The sequence below is a fragment of the Phyllostomus hastatus genome, unplaced genomic scaffold (assembly GCF_019186645.2).
Source record: "Phyllostomus hastatus isolate PE091 unplaced genomic scaffold, TTU_PhHast_1.1 phas_contig_80, whole genome shotgun sequence".
Lineage (NCBI taxonomy): Eukaryota > Metazoa > Chordata > Mammalia > Chiroptera > Phyllostomidae > Phyllostomus > Phyllostomus hastatus.
In genome coordinates this window covers 15,305,883-15,331,088 of record NW_025333960.1, presented here as the reverse complement: position 1 = coordinate 15,331,088, position 25,206 = coordinate 15,305,883, and the positions used below count along the sequence as shown (strand labels likewise).

The following is a 25,206-nucleotide window of genomic DNA, read 5'->3' as shown; positions in this document are numbered from 1 at the left end:
TGGTGTTAGAAAATACTGTGGAGTTTATGTAAGTTCCAGTGAGAGAATCAAGTGGCAGGTGTTTGGGGTCATAGAATAAACTCATTCCATCAGTGCAGATAAGGGAATACCCTTTGAGAAACACCTCTTGACATGTTATAGAGCCTTGACAGAAGCCTAACACTTGACCATTAAGTGACTGTGCATCTGGAACTTCCCATTGTGACCCACGAAGTCATCGAGACAGACAGACCCAAGAACAGTCCATCATAAGATGGAAATGGTACATTTAGGATCAATTCAAGCAAGTCTAGAGAACACAAAGAAGCTGTCCAAGTAGACAGTTAAGACCTTCGTGTCACATGCTACGGGTGCACCAGTGCTTCTGCCCCAGTTTTCACCTATGGACACAGAGGTCCCACATAACCTGCTGAAAAAGGAGAAAAATCTCAAGCTTGATTTTATGTGAGTCAGCTTGTATATGAAGTCCAAAGGAAAAATACTTGAAGTGCCATGCAGCCATATTCAGAAAACTGTGCCAAAGGAAGCTTTTCCTAATAGGCAGAACTGTGAGCAGTGCACCTGGCTGTCCACTTTGTGTAGAAGGAGACGTGGACTGAGTTGAGAATATATACAGATCAAACACAGCAGCGGTGCCTTGGCTGACTCATCAAGGCCTAGAAGGCAAAAAGCTAGAAGATAGGAGACAAAGTTATCAGGGATAGAGCTGTTGGATGAAGTATGTGAGCCGGCACCAAGTTTGAAGATGTTAGTATCACATGTTAACACCCACTAGAAAATACCTACTACAGAATAGGCACTAACAAAATTACTTGGCCAGTTAAAGTTAGACAGAACTGGTATGAAGGGCACCTGAGGGGAATAGCCATGCTTTCAGAGACAGGAGCTCTATGTAGGCTCAATAGCAAGGACTCCTGCTTCCCAAAATTGATTCAGTTACTACTACCTGTGAATGTCTACTTTGTCATCAAAGAGACCAACACTGAACCCCTGTCCTTGAAAGAGACCAACTGACCACTGGGTGGCAAACTGAATATATAAGGCTCTGTCCACTCCAGAAAGGCTAGTGCTTCATCCTCACAAGGATAGCCACCTATTCTGGGTAAATTTTGCCTTCCCTGCCTATACAGCCTCAATCAGTACCACTATCAGGATCTTATGAAATGTTTGACTCACAGGCATGGAATTCTATACATATAACATCTGATCAGTGAAAGAAATATTGGAGTGAACCCATGAGCATGGATCCACTGGTCATATTATATACTAGGCTATACAGAGACCTTCTAGAATGCTAGGACAGCCTTCTAAATGGGCATCTAAAATGCCAACCTACAAAAAACACTCTGAAGTTATAGGGCCCCTCTTTAAGACATAACATATTTATTAAATCAGAGAGCTCTGTATGGAGCTGTGTCCCTAATAGGAAGTCTACATGGGAGTAGGAATTAAGGGGTAGAAGCAAACATTGCTCCCCTTGTCATCACTCCCAGTGACCCATTGAGGATTATGTACTTCCCATCCCCCAAGGTCTGCAAGGTTAGTGGTCTGTTCCCATAGTGGACACTTTCTTGCCAAAGGACATAGAAATAGTACTGTTGATTTATTAGTTACAGCTGCCATCAGGACACTTTGGACACTTTGTGTTCAAGGTATCAGGAGAGTAAAGGAGCCACCATCATGGGAGGAACAAATGACCCAGCTCAACAGGAAGAGCTGGAGATCCTTATACAAAATGGGAGCAGAACCAGGTGATTCCCTCAGGCAAATCTTGGTATCTCTTTGCCCCACTGTAACCACGAAGAGATGGTTCAATTTTGGAGTGCAGCAACCCCAAACTGAGAGGGGAAAATGCTGTCACATGTTCAGACCCTTTGAATATGAAGGTTTGAGTCACAGCACCAAGTAAGCCCAAGCGATAGTTGAGGATAAGGAAAATTTCAAATGGACAGTGAAGATGGGAGAGGATGAGTACCAATTATGACCAAGATCAGCCACAGCATCAGAGACTACCATTTTCCCCACTAACTCCACTTTTGCATTCCCTCAGGAAGAAATGTACATGAGAACCACAGAGGAGTTGCTGCCCAGGTAAAGTAGATGTGTATAGTGTGAGCAGTGAACTGTAGCAGCTATAAAGATATGCCTCACAGAACACCTGCTACAGGGAACATACTGACTTTGGCTCAAGAACACCCGCCAGCTTTTTTAAAGTCAGACTACCCACCCTACCTTCTCTTCCTCCTCCTTCATTACTTTGGGGCTTGATTGCTCTCCCAGCCTTCCTCGACTGCCTTCCTATTTCCTTTCACACAGCCTTTACCCTTAATAAAATTCCTGCTTGTTTAATCCCATTTTGGCTTCTGCTTCTAGGACTAGGATTAACACAATTAAATTATGGAGATTCTTTATGATGTTGAGTCTCCCTGACAAAAAAAAAGTATGGTATGTTCTATTTATGAAGTCCTCCGTTGTTTTTTTCATAAAATTCTTGCCTCTTTTTTTTCTGGGTATTTTTATTGTTGTTGTTATTATTGTAAACAGGTGTTTTCTTCTACTATGCTTTCTCTCTGGTTGTAATTTGTATAAATGAAAGATTGATTTCTATATAGTTATATAACTTATAACTAATTTATGAATCCTTTATTACTCCATAGTTTTGTTGTTAATGTCAAGTCTCAGGTTTTCCAGTTATGTAGTCATAATACCTGCAAATAGTAATAGTTTATTTATACCTTCCCAATTATTATACATCCAATTTCCCTCTTTTGTCTAACTGTATTGACCAGTAAATCAAACATAATATTAATTATTTGTAAGAGTGGCTATCCTTGTCTTGTTTCTAACTTTAGTAAAGATGCTTGAAGTAGTCTCCATTAATCACAATACCAGCTTCTGTGCTGAGTTAGAGAGGACATTTTAAGAAAGTCATTTTTCCTTAATTTGTTGTTTTTATTTTATTTTGTTGTTGCTATATTTTTGTTGTTTCTGTTTAGTGATGGTTGTTGAATTTTTCAAATGACTTTTAAGCATCTATGACAATGAATATGTCATTCTCTCTGAATATTATCATGTGATCATTTTTATAACATATAAACGTCCTTGCATTCCTAGAATAAACCTTACTTGATGATGTATTTCCTTTCTTTGTTTTTTCTATATGCTGCTGTATTTTAGGTTATATTTTTGTATTTCTAGTCATAAGTGTGATGGATGGTCTGTCATCAGGTTTTGTAACTGAAAAACAAGTGCTGTTCCAGAACAGCCAATGGGGTCCTACTGCTTACCACCCATAGACAAAAACTCTGGAGACTGAGTCTGGTGGAAAGGAAAAGGAACCCTTTATTTAGTGTGTGTGTGTGTGTGTGTGTGTGTGTGTGTGTGTAAAATCTTGAAATAATAGCAGGTTTCTGCCTCAAAGCCCATTTCCTTTAAAATACCTCAAAGAAAATCACCCTGCCACCTTCTGCCAGCTCAGTTTGAGTTTGCACCAGGAACCTTTCCTCCCACTTAAAGTACCATCCTTTCCACCCTTTGGAGTCTGTACCTCCAGGCATTCTACTCATGGCATGCTGTCCTCTTTCTGCAGGAGCTGCCTCCAATGGTCTGCTAAGCCCCATCCCACACGTGAGTGTGGTGGGTCCAAGGCCTAGTCTGGGCTGGAGCAGGCAGAGCAGCACCAATTGTGGGAACCGTCATTGTCAGCTGAAGGTGCACCAGGTGGCTTCCAGGTGGCAGGCCCCTGACCTGCAGGGGAGGAACATGGAAGAAAGTGGAACATGATACTGAGAGGCCCTCACTAGAGGCAGGCTGGTAGCTACAGCTGGTGGGCCCCCCACTCCCAGGAGCTCACAGGCAGTGGACAGATGACCCCCGCTGATGAGGACCCCACTTGAGAGCACCCGGGAGATGGGGGTGGCCGATGCTGATGGCTTCCTTTGGCTTCCCGTGGGGAGGAGGGGCAGGGGCTTGCTGCCTGGCTGCCATACCTCCAGGAACTGCCCCTGCACCCTAGCCCAAGCCCCATCTCCTCCCCTCCCCTCTTACCAGCCTACCACCCACAGGGCTCCTGGTCAGGCAGGTCTTGGAGTGCAGTGGGAGGGGCGCGGAGAATGCACCGGGAGGATATGGCTCTCAGGCTCACAAATACAGGATCATGATCCGCCAGCTCTGGACCAGTCAGCCAGGAGAGAGGAAAGCAAAAGCACGTGTTTTCCGTGGCCAGCGATTAAAGACCCCCTCCCAATAATCCCCGGTGATGTAGAAGTAGATGGGGGTTATAATGTTGCTCCCATCCAATCACCTTCCCAGCTCCAAGCCTCAGCCCTTTGTGTTTAGTTTCTGCTGAGTCTCGCACGCATGTCCCTTTTGCCTGGGTGATGCACACATGTGCAGACTTTCCTGCTTTTCAACCCCTCCCCGTTATAATTTCAAAGGAAGACATTAGATGTTTCCTTCTTTTTAAATGTTTTCTGGGAATAACGTTAGGATTACAATTGCATGCTTTTCAAGTTTGGTAGAATTCACCAACAGGGTGTTCTGCTCTCTGTGTGTATCTCTTTTGACAACTTTACCTATTTCTTCTACTGAGTTTCATTAAGTCTCTGTTTTAATCTTTTCTATAGCTCTGGTAAATTATATTATCTTAGATATTTTTCTGTTTAATAGTTTTTTAAACTGATTAGCACAGAACTGAACAAAGCAGTTAATTGCAATTCCCTTTACTTTCTACATTATGGTTCTATCCCTTGCATTATATTTTTGCATATTTGCTCTCTTACTGTTTTTCCAAAAACATATAATGTTTCTCTATTGAATTAGTTTTTTAACTCAATACTTCTGTACTTCTATTTTCTTTCTTTTTTTCTATTTTCTAACTTACTAATTTTTATTTTTTCTTTACTAACACCTTCTGCTTTCCTTTAATTTATTTTGTTTTTCCCCCTAACTTGTCGAATTAGACTCTTAATTCATTTATCTTAATTCTTTTTTTTAATGTAAGTATTGAGACTATGAATTTTTCTCTGGGTTATACTTTAGTAGTATTCCACAAATGTTTCTGTTTGTTAGTTTTTTCAGGTTTATTTAAGCACTTTATTTTGCTTGTACAATGACATGTTGCTGGCTCCTAATGTCCCTACCTGACAATAGAAAATTAAAATTTGTTGTTACTACTTAAAGAATTGAGAATTGTTTACAAAAACTTTACACAACCCTGGCTGGCATAGCTCAGTGGATTGAGCTCGGGCTGCGAACCAGAGTGTCGCAGGTTTGATTACCAGTCAGGGTACATGCCTGGGTTGCAGGCCATGACCCCCAGCAACTGCACATTGATGTTTCTCTCTCTCTCTCTCTCTCCCCCTCCCTTCCCTCTCTAAAAATAAATAAATAAAATCTTAAAAAAAAACTTTACACAAAGTAAAAGAATGAATAAATTTACAGCTGTAAATACAAACCATTTTTCCAATTCAAAACAAATAGCAACCCACAATTCTGGCAGGAAAACATCCTAAGAAAGGAAACTGAGTTTGAAGTCTTGTACTTTCCAAACACTGTTAGCCTGGCAAGACAGAAATGACAGCTGATTCAAGAACTCCTGCCATCCTCCCAAAGAATCTGGAAGAGTTAGCTTGTACACATTAATACCATGTACAGATCAAGAATTTGATGGTCTTGCAGATTCTCAGCAAACCAATTTCTCTTCCATAAACATGTTCTCTCATCTCAGTCAGGAAGTGACCTAGCTGCATGTACTGAGTTTAAATCAAAGATATATACAGGGTATTAAATGTATACAAAGATTCTTAATTTCAATGTCTCTTGCTTGTTTGTTTTGTTGATTAGGTTCCACTTAAAGAACAAACTGACAGTAACTAGAGAGGATATAGGAGGGGATAATGGGGGGGGAGGGTTTTCAGGAACATCTATAAAGGACACATGGACAAAACCAAGAGGGTAGAATCAGGGGTGGGAGGTGGGGATGGCTGGAGTGGAGGGAAGTGGTGGGGGAAAAATGGAGACAACTGTACTTGAACAACAATGAAAAACAAATACATAAATAAAATGAGAAAAAATGTATGCAAAGGTAACATTTAACTTGAATACAACATCAAAATTAGCAACAAATTCTAGAATCCAACTTGTATCAGATAAAAACTTCAAAGACAAATTTCTTTTAAAATGTTTATTCTAGTTTCATGAGACTAGCATGAAGTAGGACAATAGTACACTTCTGATTTAACTCATGCAGCAAATGGTATGCATCTGTTCACAGTCCATTTAGAAGCATTTGTACCCCTGGCTGGTGTGGCTCAGTGGATTGAGCACTGGCCTGTGAATCAAAAGGTCGCTGGTTTGACCCCCTGTCAGGGAACATGCCTGGATTGCAGCCCAGGTCCACACTGGGGGCATGCAAGAGGCAACTGATTGATATTTCTGATGTTTTCTCAAACATGAATGTGTCTTTCCTTCCCTTTCTCCCTCCCTTCTCCTCTCTCTGAAAATAAATAAATAAAATCTTTTTAAAAAAGAAGCATTTGCAATGGATAATGGAGGGGCCCAGCTTGTCATATTCCTGCTTGCTGACCCACATCTACTGGAAGATGGACAACAAGCCAGGATGAAGCACCCAATTCACACTGAGTACTTGCATTTAGGAGGAATGATGATCTTGACCTTCATTGTGCTGAAGGTCAGGGCCGTGATTTCCTGCATGCTGTCAAACATGCCAGAGTACATGTTGGTCCCATCAGACAGCACTGTGTTTGTGTGCAAGTCCTTCCAGATGTCAATATCACACTTCATGATGGAGTTAAAGATGGTCTTGTGTATGTCACAGGACTCCATACCCAGGAAGGGAGGCTGAATGAGTGCTGTGAACACCACGATGGTGATCACCTGACAGTTGAGCAACTGGTCACTCTCAAGGAGGAGGACTTGGTGGTGCCTTCTCCTGCTCCAAGTCCAAGGCAACATCGCAGAGCTTCTTGTGTCATGCATGATTTTTCATTTGGCTATGGTGATGAAGCTGTAGGCATGCTCTGTGAGGCTCTTCACAAGGTAGTCCATCAGGTCCTGGGCAACCAGGTCTGGATGCAGGATGTTGTAAAGAAGGATAGACCTCATAGATGGTGCCATGCGAATGACTCCATCCCTAGGCTCCATTATAAAGCCAGTGATGCAGCCAGAGGCAGAAAGATATAGCAAGGCCCAGATTGCCACACACATGGCCCAGGTGTTGAGGTTTTCAAACAGAATCTGAGTTCATATTGTCTCTGTTGGCATTGAGGAGCCTCAGTCAGCAGCACCAGGTGCTCCTCAGGGAGGGGCCACATGTAGCTCGTTATAGAAGGTGTGGTGCCAGATCTTCCCAAGGTCACTCTAGTTGATGACTATGCCATGCTGAGGTACTTCAGGGTCAGGATGCCACACTTGCTCTGGAATTTTTGCACCCATCCCAGCCCACCATGACACCTTGGGCAACCCAACAATGGAAGGGAACACAGCTTGGGGGTGATCATTTCCAGCAAAGCCAGCTTTACACATGCCAAAGCCATTGTCAATGATGAGCTCAGCAATTTCTTCTTGCATTGTGATAGAGGAGAGTGGGAGCTGAGAAATAAGGAAGCTGAGCCACAGGAGACTTCATGAGTTTTTATATACTGTGTTTTTGTTGTCTACAATTTCATTTAATGGTTTTCCCCTTTTCTAAACTTTGTTTAAAATAGTTTTAAATTTTGCACATAGAAAGAATTTTGTCCCCCTAATTTTACTAATTTCTGTTATACTGCATTGTAATCAAAGAATGCTATCTTTACTCTTTACTGTTTGGGTGTTGCTGAGGTTTTTCTTTATGACTTAATCGTTTTTGTGAGTGTTCATGTATTTAGGACATACAATTTGATATATCAATCAGGTCTACCTTATCAACTACATTACTAAGGTTTCCATAATTTACTTTTTATTTATTTATTTTTAATTATATTTTATTGATTATGCTATTACAGTTGTCCCGATTTTTCCCCCTTTGCCCTCCTCCACCCAATGCCCCCTCCTCCCTCAGACAATTCCCACACCATTGTCCATGTCCATGGGTCAATGTGTATAAGTTCTTTGGCTACTCCATTTCCTATACTGTACTTTATATTTCCATGTCTATTCTCTTACTACCTATTTGTACTTCTTAAACCCTTCACCTCTTCACCCTTTCTCCTCCTCCCTCCTCCCATCTAGCAACCTTCCAGTAACTAACTTTTTTACTCTTGCTTTTAAGAGTCTCTTTTTCTCTTTAATCTTTGGCCTTTTAATAATGATGTATCTTGGAGTGGGCCTCTTTGCATCCATGATAATTGGGACTCTGTGCTTCCTGGACTTGCATGTCTATTTCCTTCCCCAAATTAGGGAAGTTTTCTTTTGCTATTTTTTCAGATACAGTTCCAATTTCTTGCTCTTTCTCTTCTCCTTCTGGCACCCCTATGAGCCAAATGTTGGACCTCTTAAGTTTCTTCCAGAGGCTGTTTATACTACCCTCATTTTTTAAATTATTTTTTCTTCTTGTTCTGCATGGTTGTTTTTTGCTTTCTTATGTTGCAAATCACTGATCTGATTCTTGGCTTCATCAATTCTACTGTTGTTTCCCTGTAAATTGTTCTTTATTTCAATTAGTGAATCCTTTGTTTCTGACTGGGTTTTTTTTTTTATGCTGTTGAGGTCCTCATTAATTTCCTTGAGTATCTTTATAAACAGTGTTTTGAACTCTGTATCTGAGAGATTGCTTATCTCCATTTCATTTAGCTCTTTTTCTGGAGTTTTTATCTGTTCCTTCATTTGGTCCATGTGTCGTTGTCTTCTTGTTTTGGCCACCTCTCTGTGTTTATTTCTATGTATTAGGTAGAGCTGCTTTGACTCCATGTCTTGATAGTGTGGCCTAAGGTAGTGGGTGTCCTACAGGGTCCAGTGGCACAGCTTCCCCTATCACCCAAGCTGGGTACTTAAGGTGTGCCCTCCATGTGGGCTGAGTACACCTTGCCAACAGCCTTGGTTGCTATTGGCAGATCAATGGGAGAGATTTACCCAGGCCAGTCAGCTGCAAGGACTGTCTGTGACCACTGACCACTAACCTCCTCCCTCTGTGGAGAATCAGCTGTGCAGGGTCAGGTTGGTGGTTCTCCAAAATGGTTTGTAGCTGTCCACTAGGTGCATTGGCCCTGGGGTTTCCGGGATGGTGCAGGCCAAGATCAGCCCCTACCTGTGTTTTGCCAACAGCACCCCACCTGAGCTGTAATGCCATCTGAGATGGCTGCTACTTGCGCTAGACTTAGAGATTCCCAGGTCTAGCCAAGCTGTGACTCTAATCTGGCTGCTTCTAGGGCCCACTGAAGCCAGCTGTTGCTTGTTTGATAGAATTTAGGAGCTGATACCAGACATTCTTATGGAAAAGTAGCTTGGGTGGGCCTGTAAGTTGGGTGGGGTAGAGCCTCTGTGGATCTCTAAGGTGGGTCACACAGTGTTAGCCAGATTGATGGTATCTTAGATATGGCACCAGCCTGCCAACTCTGTAGAGGAAAGGCTCTGCAAAGGGACATGGCCTCTGCTTGCCCCTATGCCAGACACTTCTGTCTCTCCCCGTATACCACTGGTGTGCTTCAAGATGCCACCCTGGCAATGGAGCGCAGAGGGAGCCAGTCTTGGCAGGTGAGTCCATGTGTGGATTCCCCAAGAGGAACTGCTTAGGATTCCAGCAGCCTCCTCCACCTACTCAATCCCTGCTGCCTTTTGCAGCCAGAAGTTGTGGGGACTTACCTTTCTGGCACTGGAATCCTGGGCTAGGGGGCCTGGTGTGGGTCTGGGACTCCTCACTTCTGAGATATCCCTCCCAGATTTTTATCCATGTGGGTGTGGGAGCAGACCGTGCCATGTTCACACCCCTCCTACCAGTCTGAATGGACGTGGTTTCTTCAATTCTGTAGTTGTCAGACTTCCATTCAACTCAACTCCTGACATTCCTGAGTGATGCTTGTTCTACATTTTGGTTGTAATTTTGATGTGATTGTGAGAAGAGATGAGCCATGTCTGCCTACGTTGCCATCTTGACCGGAAGCCTCAACTTATGTATTAACTTGTTGTCTTATGAGAGAAACAGAAAAGTTAAGTAATTTTACTAAATTAGCAACAGTAAATGGTAAAGTTCTTTAAGAAATGGCAAAACAGAATTTAGGCAGTGTCACTTCAGAATCTCTTAACTATTTATAGTGTACTGAATTTCATGGGGGTTCATTAGATTTTTCTCTGTGTGGTATCACTTGGTTGTCAAACCATTCACTAGGAGAAAGAGAGATCTCCCAGGGAAGCAACTTGAATTTGATAAAAAGTTTGTGAAGACACAGGATTTTGTGTAGCAATTTAGGAAGATATCCAGGAAATTAAGTGATTCTCTCAGGAACTGAGTACTTGCACAAAATGTAAAAAGACCAGAAAAAAAGGAACCACAAACTGTGTGGAGTGTTGGTCAGTGAAGTTCCCAAGGATGTGGTCTACTTAGCAAGGATGCTGTGTGTTGGGGCAAGGAGGGTATAGTTACAACTGGGATGATAAATGGCTAATATCAAGCAACTAAGTAAGTGAAGATCAGGCTACACCACCAATCTGTAAGATGATTATGACAATGGAATGGTTTATGGCTGGCAGACCTTCCAAGCTCTGATTGGGGAGGAAGATATCACTTGCAGGAGACTCCACCAGCCAGGTAATTGCAGGGGAATGCCCCTGAGCTGTTTTGCCTCTGAAGGGAAGTGACACCTCCACTGTGGTGGAGGGTGGGGCAATTTGTGCCTCTGGCTGGTAGGTCTTTCATCTCCTCAGAAAGGAGAAAGACGTCTGTACTGAAGAAGCTAGTCTGTTCACTACAGGAAATGAGTCCATCTTAGGGAAATGTTTAGGTATTATGTTTAAAAAAGGATACAAACCAGTGTAGTATTCTGCATTAAAAAAATTACTGTCTGTATATCTTTTGGCCTCAGATGTAGAAAGGGTGTCTGTTCTCTGCAGCTTAGAGAAAAAGATAGTTGTTCTGGCCCTTAGGAGAATATTCTTAGGTACTTCACTCACAAGGATGGAGAGTCCAAAACTTTATCAATATGCTGGGAGAGAAATGGAATGGTTGTAAAACTGATTCCCTAGGTATCTGACAGCTTTGGAGTGGAGAAGATGAGTATGTTGGAGATAAATTATAGATTTGCTCTCAAACCCCCACACTTCACATCCTGGAAGAAGCTATGAAGAGGTGAAACAGCTGGTTGTTTGAAGCTGTCCATTCTCAGGTGAGCAAGGAAAGATGTGGAATTGAATCAGGTCAGAAATAAAGCTGGCCATGGAGAGGGGAAAAGGCTGGAGTGGTTGGGATACATCAAGCAGGAAAACTCTGGTAAGCAAGGAGTAGATACTGAGGGCACTGTCAACCAGTGGTTGTTGGTGCCAATTCAGCACTAACAGAAATCCCTATTTTAGTGTGTGGTGAAGAAGGAAAATTTATTCAATGCAAAACAGATCAATTGTGATGCAATAAGGTATGAAAACAGCAAGACAGTGAGGCAGCCCCAGGGAGACTCAGCCCTGGGGCCAAGCCCCTCTTAGCTAGACTGCTCTGCTCCACTCCTCACTAGTCTATTCTGCTCTGCTTGGTGCCAGTCTGCTTTGCCTTGCATTAGTCTGCTCTGCACTGATCTGCTCAGTTCTTTGCCAGCCTGCTCTGGCTGCACTGGCCTGCTCTGCCTGCACTGGTCTGCTCCACTCTGCTCCAGCTAGACAAGTTCAGTGCCTAACCAAAGAAAAGGCCACCAGGCCACACCTATAGAAAGAAGTTAAGAACTTGCTGTGAAGAATAACTAGTTCTTGGTTGTCTCAGAAGGACAAAGCAGCTTTGGGCTTGTGCTGGTTGGTTCTACGAATAGATGACTTGTTAGTGTTTTTTGCAACTACAGTACAGCCTTAATTATGTTTGGTCAGAAACATTGTGCTGTTGCTTATCAGCATCCTGTTAAAAACATTGTTTATCACAGTCCGACCACTAGCAGAGCTGCTTTACACTTTCTCAGGCTGTAATTAGAGTTGAATGGAAGGTCCTAGTTGGGGAAAGTAATTTGGCTGGCTACAAAGCCACGGTAAGCCTTAGTAGGGTTATGACTCTAGAGGAATATTACAGGAAAATTCAACTAAATGAAATGGAAATGAGGAATATGGCTTGCATAGAAGTAGGACACTGCTCAGCAGTTGAACCTTTCCTCGATACCCAGAGGCTTCTCCCTGAACTTCCATGGGTACTATATGTTGTAAGAAGACTGAGGTACGTGGGGAGACAACACAAAATTATACTGAATATAAGATGTCATGGCCCTGGCTGGTGTGGCTCAATGGATTGAGTGCCAGCCTGTGAACCAAAAAGTCACCGGTTTGATTTTCAGTGAGGGCACTTGCCTGGGTTGTAGGCCAGGTGCCCAGTTTGGGGTGTGCAAGAGGCAACTAATCAATGTATCTCTTGCATATTGATGTTTCTCTCCTTCTCTTTCTCCCTTACTTCCCCTCTCTCTAAAAATAAATAAATAAAATCTAAAAAAAAGATACTATGCACTTCCCCTTCCTGTTGTGGTTGTCTTTGAGCTATATACTACCTTGAGGAATTTGGCTTTAAGTTGAAAGCATTTTTTCCTCTTAATACTACTGAAGTTGGACACACAATTTAGTTTAAATTTCTCCGTGTTCTGAAAAAGTAATAAGGTTGGACAGACCTAGTTTTGTAGTGTAAAGCAAAAATGTTCTCTAAAATGGAAAGGGTTGAGATACAGTGAATTTAAAAATCTAAAATGTTCATGGGACCTGTAAAGTACCATTTGTGTATGTGTACTTGTGACTCTGCTCAACGTCTTTCTTCTTCTTTGAGAAGCCTTTTTTTTTTTTTAGATTCAGGTCAGAGGAACAGGAGGAGGGACACACCCAACAGCTGTAGAAACAGGAAATACCTATTCACAATCTGAATAACAAAAACATGTATATTGAGACTATTTGTGCATATTTTGGGAATGTGGACACTTGGTTCACTTTGTGAGACGTATACAGTGTGATTTAGGTGGTTTTACCATGCAAACTTAATTGTTTCCTTTGGAGAGTATTTCTTTGCTAGATCACATTCCAGAAGTTATAAGGAACTAAGTCCCATAGGACAGCAAGGGGGGAAATTACAGGAGCAATATTCCTCTCAAGCTGGAAAAGGGTCAGTGAAGAGGGACTGTCTGGGCTTGGCAAACGTCTACTTGAATTGAACTAATGATGGGAGTATTTAGAACCAGAAAATATAGACTTTGAGGAAAGTGAAAAATGAAAACTGTCCTCGTTTTTCATAATTTATATGGTTATATAAACATAAATGAACTACTTGCTATAATATCTGTATATCTCTTGTAGTGATACTACATTCTAAGTTTATAATAGGCCAACTTCCGTGTGAGGGGAGGATGAGCAGTATCCAGTTTTCAGGGAAGATCTTAGTTCTCTTTCAAGCAAATGAAACTTATATAGCAAATAGAAACTTAGTTCATGGGAGAATTTGTATTTCTCTCTGGGCTTTGTTCGGGGACTCTGTTTGAAGTAAGGTAGACATGTTTGCATGACTACTGATTGTTAGGGGAAGATGATCTCTGCCCAAGTGAGAGCTATAAGCTGCAAATGACCCAGCTGTATTTTTGTAAATCAAACTATATATTTCTTGCTATATTCACATATTTTTGTCCCCCTTGGTCCAGTGTTTCTTAAAATGTAATTTATAGACAGCTTCTATTAAAGTCACCTGGAAATTGCTAAAAAATAAAATTTCCTCATCCTGAACTTGACTGATTCAAAATATAAGCATGGAACCTAGGGGTCCCTATTTTAAACACTCCGCAGTCTGAACACCCCAGCAGGATCTCAACTGTGCTGCTAGGAATTAAGGAGGGGTTCTGATTTCATAAAGGCCACAGAGTCTTAATGAGAGATGTGGTAGTGGCAACAACAGAAATCCCAATCAAAAGGCTGGAGCTTCAAAGCCTAGCTATTCTTCAGAGCCTGTGTATAAATTCTCCCTCTATTGCCAATTGTGGGGCCTTTAGTCTGTTATTGTAGGAAATAGTGATTTCCTGTAGGCTTTGACTCTGGAGAAGCCTAGAAATACCTTATCCATTACTAGTCACCAGCTAAAGGCTGAGGCTTCTAAGCTGGGCTGCTATTAAATCCTTAAAAAGGTGATATTCTTTCAGCCAGGCAATATCTTTCTGTGAGTAGGGTCTCCCTTAGATGTTCAGTTTCATTTTCTCCAAATCCTACAATGACTTCTTATCAATGTTTTATTTGGAGCCGGAGTCAAACATTAGAAAGTACTGGCCCGCCTGCTGTGTGGCCTCACAGGGCCTCTGGTGTACTTTCGTAATCACAGAAGACTGATGAGAGCCCCAATAACAGTGAATACTTCCTCCTTCAGTACTTCCTCATTCCCTCCCGAGTCTGCTGTGCCCAACCCACCACACGCTTACATGCTGTCACTGCTCTCTTTCCTGCCACCTTCCCTTCTGCATGTTTTATTCAGTTACTGATCTCCTATAGAAGCAAAACTGACACTTCATTCTTTTTCAGTTTATTTAAGCACATCACATACTGTATGTAGCTAAGGACAAAATAACTACTTTGCACTCTTAGATATGGCACTCTCTTCTTTGAGCTATAATAGTACACTCATCCGACTGATTCTGCTTCCAGAATAATAAACTCAAGAAAAGTTCCTGTAAATTTGAACTCTGTAAACAGTGTTATCCCTGATTTTTGTTTTACCAATGTCTGAAGACATGAATAATCTTTGTAAATATGATAGTTGTATGAGAAGGTAGGGGTTTTTTTCCCCGCCATGAACAGACTAATATAAACTTGGTATCCTCGATAATTTTGCCTTTCTTCTCCTTTAAATATTTGTGTTTTGAATGTGGTAAGCCAGTCTTTCTGGGTTCTTCAGAAAGAAGTCTGACACCCTTGCCCTAATGACACATAAATGTTGTGCATCCTTTCCTAAATGCAACAGTCTCTTGAGCATTTTTTTGGTGTTCCCTTTTAGGTCTTTGTAATGTGCCTTCCAGATCTCCTTCCACTTCAGGAAGATCACTTATGTCTCTCCTCAACTCAGTAAAAGCCTTTTCATTTAACCACTGGCCTAAACACAAAACCTGGGGGTCATCTTTGACTCCTACCTCTCCTCATTCCCTTTTCTTACCTCCTAAAAGTCTCTCATATCAGTCCCTAACACAACTGTAACCTCTTTTATTCATTCATTCATTTATTTAGGTATGAGAGTTTTTATTTAATCTGTTGCTTTTTTGAAAACATCTTTATTGAGATATAATTCACCCGTTTAATGTGTACAATTCAATGGCTTCATGTATATTCACAGAGATATGCAACATCACCACACTCTAATTTTAGATATTTTTATCACCTCCAAAAGACCCTTTAGCAGTTAACCATAATCTCTTAATTGGGTTTCTGCAACAGCCTCCAACTAGTTGTTAGTTTAAGCCCTTGTGATCCATTCTCCAGGTTACAGTCAGAGAGAACTTTCTAAAGTATAAATCTAAGTGTGCCCCATCCTAGGCTGAAAATTTTCAAAAGTTCTTACTCTCACTGTTTTCCTCAAATAGTATAAAATCTTTAAGGTAACTCCAGGGCCTGTGGTGCCTGACATCTTTCTTAATTCAGGGAAAACAGTATTTTAGAATCACCTGGGGATGATGATGGACTTCAGAAAACTGATGAGCCCTATGCAAAGTTGAAATGTACTTGGACATTTCTCCTCATGAAGAGATGATGCTCAACTGCATTAGCTTTTCCAAGATCAGAATATCTGAAAAAGCAGTTTAATTATATATAGTTTAACAATTTTATTGTTTTGTGTTATTTATATGTTCATTTTATCTGTAGAATGAGAAACACAATAATATTTTCAGAGTTTAAGGTTTCTAAAGCCCATTCTGGCTCAGAAACTGTAGGGCAGGGAGAGGCAGCCCAGGACCAGAAAGTCTTACTTGGGACAATAAGGTCTAAATTGAGCCCAGTTAAACTAACTGGGGTGGGGTGGGGGATGGAATTGGTAAAGAAGAAAAGAAGGATCATGGAAGGAGCAGAATGAAGTCTATTGGAAGGAGGAGTGGAATGTCAATACCACAGCAAGTCTAGCCTTTATTTCCTGGGCCACTTGCTCTTGGGAGGATGGAAGGTGGGTGGTGCTTTTTCTTGTCCATCTTTGAAAACCCAGAACCTAGCACACAACAGACATACGACTGGGAACAAATGCTTAATGGATTAGTAAATATATGAATGAATAATTCTAATGAAGCTCCACAGATACTTATGTTTCTGTGTCTCTTTTATTCATCTCTGCTTAATTCATCTTGTGCTCAGTGCCTGTTGAATTGCCCTTAGCTGCATATCTTAGATAGGGATTTGGTTTGGCACTTGAGAGCACAAGTTCGTAGTCCTAGTTCAGTTTTCTTGTTCCTAATACCATGTTGCCTCTCTGATGCTATACAAGTACTATAATATGCTCCTCAGTGCTCTTAGTGTTTCTCAGAGGTTCACAAACCACAAGTTTCTTTTCTGATAATCAGTTTCATTTCTTTTTAACCATACCTCTTATTGGTAAGTAGCATGTTTTTCAAGCAGTGAGTTTCAAGTATTCAAACCCATCACACTTGTATTTTAGATAACCATTGATGCTTTATCTAATTTGCTTAAACAAATTAAAAAGTGTATACTTTTTAATCTGCCATGGTCTCAATGGTAATAGATTCCATCTGAAGTAGAGCCTGGTATATTTGTCAATATAGCACTTTGCCTACAACTTCTAATTGATCTAAAGGTCTATAAAAGGGGAAACTTTCAGAAAAACAACTGACTTTACTCAAGTTTCAAACACTGCTAACATGTATTAGAATCCTTTTTAATCCTCACCCAAGGACATTTTTTTCATTGCTTTCCAGAGATAGAGAAAGGGAGAAAGAGAAACATCAATGAGAGAGAAGCATCAATTGGTTGCCTCCCATACATGCCCAGACCAGGGATCATACATGCCAGGACGAGGAATCATACGTGCTCTGGACCAGGGATGGAACCCACAACCTAGGTATGTGTCCTGACCAGGAGTCGAACCTGCAATCATTTGGTTACAGGACAGTGCTCTAACCAACTGAGACACACTGGCCAGGGCAAGCATTTATTATGAGTTAGATTTATGGACTTACCAGACTATAGTAAGTTTTTAAAACAATGAAACACTTTAATATTTCAGTGCTAAACTCTACAGTTTTACAGAATCTCAAGGAAATCTGATACTTGTGAATAGACAGAGGTTATATGGAGAATAAAATTAATAGAATAATGGCTCAGTTACACTACTATATGACCTCTAAATGAACTCATCTGTAGTATATAAGTGTTCAGGCTTTGGAACCAAACAAATTTGGATTTTAATCTTAGCTCTGTCAGTTAATAGCCATATGACCTTGGGCAAGTGATTTATCCTTTATGTCTCAGTTCCTCACTTCTAATGTAGGAATAATATCCATCTGGCAGAAGTAATTGAAATAGGTTCCTCAATCACCCAATGAATGGTAGTTATTATTATGATAATATTCATGTTAAGAATATCAATGCTTAGTGTATTATTCAGGGTTTTTATTTTTTATTTTTATATTTTTCCTCACCTGAGGACACTTTTTTTTTCATTGAATTTTAGAGAGAGAAGGAAGATTGAGAGAGAAGGGAAAGGAGGGAAAAAGAGAGGGAGAGAAACACCAATGTGAGAAAGAAACATGGATTGGTTGCCTTTTTGTACCGTCCAAACATGCCCGTCTGGACCTGGACCTGGGACAGAACCCACAACCCAGGCATGTGACCTGATGAGGAATCGAACCTGCAACCTTTTAGTTTGCAGGATGACACCCAGTCAAGAAACCACACCCACCAGGGCTCATTTGGGGTTTTTAGATACAAGGAGAAGAAACTATCTCTGGTTCTTTTGAAAGCAGAAATAGTATATTTGACTAGGATACCATGTAACATTTGGATTTTCTGGTAGATTGGCAAACCTCTTAATTTAAGAGAATTAAGAGTAATTCTCTTAAAAATGCCAGACCATATCACACCTCTTCTCAAAGTCTTCCAATACTTCCCATTTCATTTAGACTGAATGTCAATTACACAGTGACCTATGAGGCCCTTGCCATTAGTCCTTGTTTTCCTCATTTGTCTCTCTGTTCTCATCCTCTATTTATATCACAGTGCCAAACATGCTCAACATTCAGTGTCTTTACACTTGTTTTTTCCCCTCCAAGAACATTTGTCTCACAGTTTTTTACAACTTGCTCCTTTACTTCCTTCAGCTTCCTGCTCAGATATTGTGCTATCAGAAAATGTTCTCTGGCCACTATACAAAATTGCCCTCTGGTTCCCATTCTTTTAGATTTTTCTCCACAGCACATTAATCATCACCTGACATTCTGTATATCTAATTGCTAAATTGTTTCTGTCTCTTTCTCTAAATGTGAGAAGATAGGGACTGATTTGCATCCTTACCATCTAATTGTCACACAATAATATTTGATGAATGAATGTATGATAATAGATCTTTAATAACTATCACTTTATCATTTAAATAAGGTATAATCTATACATAATGATGTTTGCACAAAATGATGTCCTTCCTTAATACTCTTGCCACAGTTATATTTTTAGAATACATCTAATTATGCCACTCACACACATAAAATTTTTCTATTGCTCCTGACTGCCTGCCACTAGTCATGCTTCTTGATAAAGTATCATGTAATTCTAGGTGAGAGGGTCAATTCTACTTTTAGGATATTGGAGGAGAAAATTTCCAAAAGAGGACTTTTGGCACATGTGTGTATATACTCTGTAAAAAGCCAAGAAAGTAGAGGACTTGAACTTTTCAGTGTTTTATTTACATAGAGAAATATACCCTCATACAACTTTAGTAGAATTCTGAAAGAATTATGCAAGGCAATGTTTCTAGAAATGAAGAGCTCCTAGACTTTTATGAATACATACACAGACTTCATTTTCAAACTACTATTTCTAGTGTCAAAATGATTTCTATTATATATCTGTTACTGCTTTAAGATTCAATTCTTTAACAATTACATGTGATTTAAAAAAAAAATGCCTGCATTCATTCAGGTTTCTCCAACTCCATATGACAACCACTGTTTTAAAATAAAGGCTAAATAATTAGTCAACATGCAGCTATTATCCTGTGTTTCAAAATAACTGATCAGGATTTTAGCCTCTGCTCTAAAACTGTTTCTTAAGCTTGGAGAGTCACTAAAAATCTTTAGGGTTTTTTAAAAATTTTGAAGAGTTGACATTAGATATTCTCTACCATTGTTTCAGAGACTACAAATCAGTTTTAACCTCCTTGAGTTTAGGTTTCTTGGTTGCCCATTTCACAATTGTATTAATTTTACCTTGCAGGACACCAATGCACACAGTAGATGTATAATAATTATATGTTCAGCTAAATTATTAAATAGCCCTCTATATTTAACACAGACCTAGCTTCTAATGGTTGATCAATAAATATTTGTTGAAGGAATTAAAGTACCTGAAAGGAGCCTAGAAGGATGGAACAACCACCTATCTTCATTCACCAACATGAAGATCAAGTGTTATATTCTCAACTGAGTTGACTTATGCTAATTAAAATAGTAAATTTCCCAAGAATTTAATTTTTTTCTACTGCAACCAGAAAAGACTTACCACAAAAATGGTCAAGTTAACAAATACACATCTTTGAGGTCTTTTTCATTCTTTCTGGGTTAGTGCACAACATGGTGGCCTGGAAGACAGAAAGTGTGCATTTGGGCATCAAATAGTTTTATTGCAAAGAACAGTGTGATAATTACATAACCTTCGCCTATAATTTACAAAGTGAAACAAAAGTAGGTTTCCAGTTTTTCATATAAAAAATAATAAAGTAATTAATAAATAACAATGCAAGAATAAACTCTGTGTTTTGCATACTCACACTGTAAACCTACTTTTGCCCAACCCCTTATATCCAGTTCCTTATTAAGCTCTGAGTTTTGCTATTATGGAAATGTAGTAAACCACATCTCAAGTATCTCATAAGTGAGAAAACACTGAGCAAAAAAGAGAAGGAAGTCATTGTTCTTGCAGTGACACTTAACAACCAACTATGTTTAAAAAAAAAAAAAAACAACTACATTACACTCCTGAAGACTAAGATGGGGTGGTTTGCTTCATTGACTATCAAGTTAGATAATTGGAAGAGTAAGGCAGTGCAATATTAGCAGAGAGAAAAAAATTAACCAGTACAACAGACTATAAAACCCATGAACAGAAGCATGCCTCTATGGAAACAGAGTATGAAAAAGTTACAAAAAAAAAAACTTTGCAGGGACAAAATGGACTGACTATTCAACAAATGATGCTCAGATAATTAATTATTTAATTTTAAAATTGGATTCTTTTTGAGTATCATACATAAAAATCAATTCCATACATATTAAAGATTTAAACTTTAAAAATGGAAAAAAATAAATTTTAAGAATAAAATTTGAGCCTTGGCTGGTGTGGCTCAATGGATTGAGCACCAGCCTGCAAACCAAATGGTCACTGGTTTAATTCCCAGTCAGGGTACATGCCTGGGTTGTAGGCCAGGTCCCCAGTTGGGGGTGCTCTAGAGGCAACCACACATTGATATTTCTCTCCCTTTCTTTCTCCTTCCCTCCCCCTCTCTAAAAATAAATAAATAAAATCTTTTTAGGAAAAGAATAAAATTTGAGAAAATTTTAATAATCTTGACATTTTTAGAGACAAACCATAATGGAAATTATTGAATAATTCAACTGTATTAATATCAAGTATTACTTTTTATTAAAAGATCTCAAAAGGACAGGAAAAATACAAGCTACAGACTAAAGAACAATGTTAATGTATATAACCAACCAATATTTAGTAGCCATAACATACAGAGAATTCCTATGAATCAAATAAATAGAAATAGTTAAATAAACCCCTCAAAAAAAATGGGCACAGAGCATGAATAGGGATTTCACCTAAGAGGGAACACAATTATGAAATAAACATATAGAAAGATGCTCAATCTCATTTATAAGAAGGGAAATGCACATTAAAATTACAATGAGACACTATTTCACATCCACCAGACTGACAAAAATTTTTAAAAGAAACTCCTAAGTGTGCACAAGGAAATGGAACAGCAGTAACTTTTCTATACTGCTCAGAAATAATTTGGCATTATACGTTATGACAACTGACATATACCCTGTGCAATATGTCCATTGCATAAGAACATCAAGATACAAGACAAATATTCAGTGTGGTGTTAGCCAGAGACAAAGGATGCTGGGGGTAGGTGGAGGTTGGCAAAGGGTGGGGGGAAATGGAGGTGGAAAAAGACTTTGCTTGGGGCCATAGGTGCACAATGCGGAGTGCAGATGATGTTTATTGAGTTGTACACTTGAAAACTGTATGATTTTATATAGTAATGTCACCCCAATAAATTCAATTAAAAAAAGAAAAAATATACAAGAAGTCCAAATCCTAAAAATAATTAAAATGTCCCTTCATAGGGTAATAGAAAAATTGTGGTATATTTACATCCAGAAATATTATATAGCAATAAAAAAGAATGATATAGTTATATGCATTAACATGATTGAATCTCACAAATATTCTTGGCAAAAAAATAATTGCAGAAGAATGCGGAAATGTATATGTGGCATTGCAATTTATAATATAAAAATTATGTTTGGTCCATCAACTTTTCTTGACACAAATTCCACAAACCCCTTACATTTCTTAAGTGGTAAGAAGCACCTTTCAACCACATCTGAGTTTATGTTAATGAGAGAATTTTTGGAAAGCTTCCAAGATAGGGGCTGGTTGCCAGGAGAACCAACTAGGCTTAGAGGGTTGGAACTTTCAGTCTGCCCCCACCTTCACCTTTTTGGAAAGAAGAGGAACTGGAGGTTGAATAAGGCATCAATAGCCAATGATTTTATCAATTGCACCTATCTAATGAAGCCTCCATAAAAACCTGAAAGTTCAGGGTTCAGAGAGCTTCTGGGCTGGTAAACACATAGAGGTTCTGGGAAAGTGGAGAGCCCAAGAGAGAGCATGGAAAGGTCCATGACCCATCCCCCATACCTGGTCCTATGCACTTCTATCATCTAACTGTTCCTGAGTTATATCCTTTTGTTGAAGAAAAACCACAGGTCTAAAATGGCATCACTCATGCTAAAAGTCCATGTTACCAAACCTAGATCTAATTAATCTTTGTTATAATTGCAGTTTTCAAAGTCTACCAGAAATATAATCAACCAGTCTGGAATTTTCTGATCAACACCACTGAGGTAATCTGTTGTCTCCATCACACACCCTCCATCACAGAAAGACGTCTGGTCCCAAAATAATCGTTTCTTGAACAAACTAAATGAACAAACAAAATTGAAGCAGGCATAGATACAGAGAACAGACAGATGGTTCCCAGAGAAGAGGGGTGTTGAAGAACTGGGTGAAAAAGGTGAAGGGATTAAGAAGTACAAATTGGTAGTTACAAAATAGTCACAGGGATATAAAGTACAGCACAGAGACTATAATCAATAATATTGTAATAACTATGTATGGTGTCAGGTGGGTAATAGGAATATCAGGGGGAACACTATTTAAAGTATATGATTGTTCAACCACTATGTTGTACAACTGAAACTAATACATGATAATGCTGAATACAAATTATAACTTAAAAATAAATTTTAAAACGTTTAATAAAAATATTTTTTTTCTTTTGTTAATAGCTCCCATGCCATACTTTCTTCCTATAAAAACCTCCCATTTTGTTCAACCCTTTGGAATACCCTTCTAGTTGCTACATGGGATACAGCCTGATTCATGGATCATTTAATAAAATTTAGAACTTCAACTTTACTTGGTTGAATTTTGTTTTTTAATACTTTTGTAATAAACTTATAATCTATTAAGTAAACTGTTTTTCTGAGTTCTGTGAGCTGCTGTAACAAATTAATTGAACCTGCAGAGTAGATCATGAGAACCTCTGATTTATAACCATTAGGTCAGAAGCACACGTAACAGCCTGGACTTGCAATTGGAAATCTGAAGTGGGGAAGGGGGACATGACACTTCTTCTACATGGAAAGTATCAGAATTGACTTAAACTATAAGACCTCCAGTTGGTGTCATAGAATTGCTTGATGTGTGGAGAACCCACACATCTGGTGTCAGAAGTGGTGTTGTAGTAGAATATTGAGAACAGAGGAGATGCACAGTATAAGTATGTTGCTTTTCCTTTAAAGTATATACATTCAAAAACTTTTAAAATCCAAATAATCTATTATAAACAGAAATAAAAATTCTTACACATTTCAGAAGAGAGATTACCTCAGTAATGGAAAGAAGGCAGTTTGGGAAGGGCTTTCAAAGTTTTAGGAATGCTCTTTTTCTTATGTTGGGTGGCAGCTACACATGTGTTTGTCCCTTATCAGATATTTAGATCACATACCTCCTATATTCTTTTGTATGTATAGAATATTTCATGATATAAGTATAAGAATATAAAAACAAATTGTTAAGAAAAATGTAAAGTCCTTGTACAAGTACTAGCAATTCAAGAACTCAACAACTAAGTATCATTTTCCATATATAAGTAAAACATTCAGCTACCTAGATTGTTTTTTATTGTTGTTCCTCAAAAAACTAAAAATGGAACTGCCTTTTGACCCAGCAATTCCACTGCTGGGATTATACCCTAATAATGCTGAAACACCAATTGAACTACAGAGATGTTTGAAGAAAAAATAATGTGTTTTATAACCAAAAAGTGAAAACACAATCGAAGAGTTCATTAAAATATTTTAAAGCGCTTAATTCAAAATTAGTTTCTCAAGTGACATAGACATTAAAGTAATACATCAGGAGAAAGTTGGCAAAGGCCTATATGACTAGAGATATATTTTGAGATATAAACATATATTAGTATTTTTCCTTCATTGATTTTTCCCTTAAACAACCCTCAACAGCTCCCAACCCAATTCAAGAAAGTAGCCCTGGCTGGGTGGCTCAGTTGGTTGAAGCATTGTCCAGTACACTGAGAGTTTGCAGGTTTGATTCCTAGTCAGTGTACATAGCTAGGTTGCAGATTTGACCCCCAATTGGGGTATATATGGGAGGCAGGTGATCGATGTTTTTCTCTCTGATGTCTCTCTCCTCCCCCTCCTCTCTCTAAAATCAATAAATATATCCTCAGGTGAGGAAAAAAAGAAAAGAAAAATAGCAGGTGTGCTTTCTTGCCCTTTTGTTGCAGACTATTACTTCGGTTGCCCCCCAAAAAAACATGCCTGCCATATTCTTGCCTGTGCCATAATCCCTCCCCTTTAATCAAGGATGGCTCTGTGACCTGCTTAGCACTTTTTCAAGTCCTAAACCTTAAGAAAGTCTCAAGCTTCCACTTTTGTGCTCTAGGGGAAGCCAGGTACTACATAAATCTCGTTACCCTGAGACTGCCTCTCGGTTAGAATCCCAACCTGGCCATGAGGAAAGGCATGGGAGAGAGATCTGAGGGACCTGGTCATCAGTCCCTGCACAGTGTCAAGCCAACAATCAATACCAAATTGCCACTCATTTGAGTAAAGCATCTGCAAAGCGACCCCTCTAAGAACTGCTCAGACTGATACCACATGGAACAGGAAGATCCAGTTCTGCTTAGCCCTGCCCAAATTGCAGAATCATGAGCAAATAAATAAAATGATTATTCCTTTAAGCCACTAGGTTTTGAGGTACTCTGTTATGCACCAATTCATAACTGAAACAAGGTTCAGGGTAGAAAAGATACTTTCTTCCTTGGAACATTTTTTGACCCTAAAAACCTAAGTTTTTAAGAGAATGCAAAGGATTTTTAAGGGGGCGATGAGAAAGGGACTTATAGGCTTGATAGAGTGCCTTAAAAAATGAAGAGTTTTGTCCAGATTAAAAGGATTCCCTTTAGGTTGGTAAGAAGAGGTGCTACTCTTGACTCCCCTAAATAGCTGTATACAGGGGAGACAAAAATGGAATTAT

At 39.4% G+C, this 25,206-nt stretch overlaps 1 long non-coding RNA gene and 1 pseudogene across 1 annotated transcript; one reads left to right on the top strand and one right to left on the bottom strand.

Moving 5' to 3' along the window:
- Positions 1-6,237: 6,237 nt before the first annotated feature.
- On the bottom strand, positions 6,238-7,590 carry LOC123826109 (annotated as a pseudogene).
- A 3,289-nt stretch (positions 7,591-10,879) lies between these two features.
- LOC123826282 lies at positions 10,880-22,744 on the top strand. Its single transcript, XR_006787029.1, has 3 exons — positions 10,880-11,318; positions 17,049-17,191; positions 22,426-22,744. It is a non-coding gene; the product is annotated as an uncharacterized LOC123826282 (long non-coding RNA).
- The last annotated feature ends 2,462 nt before the right edge of the window (positions 22,745-25,206 follow it).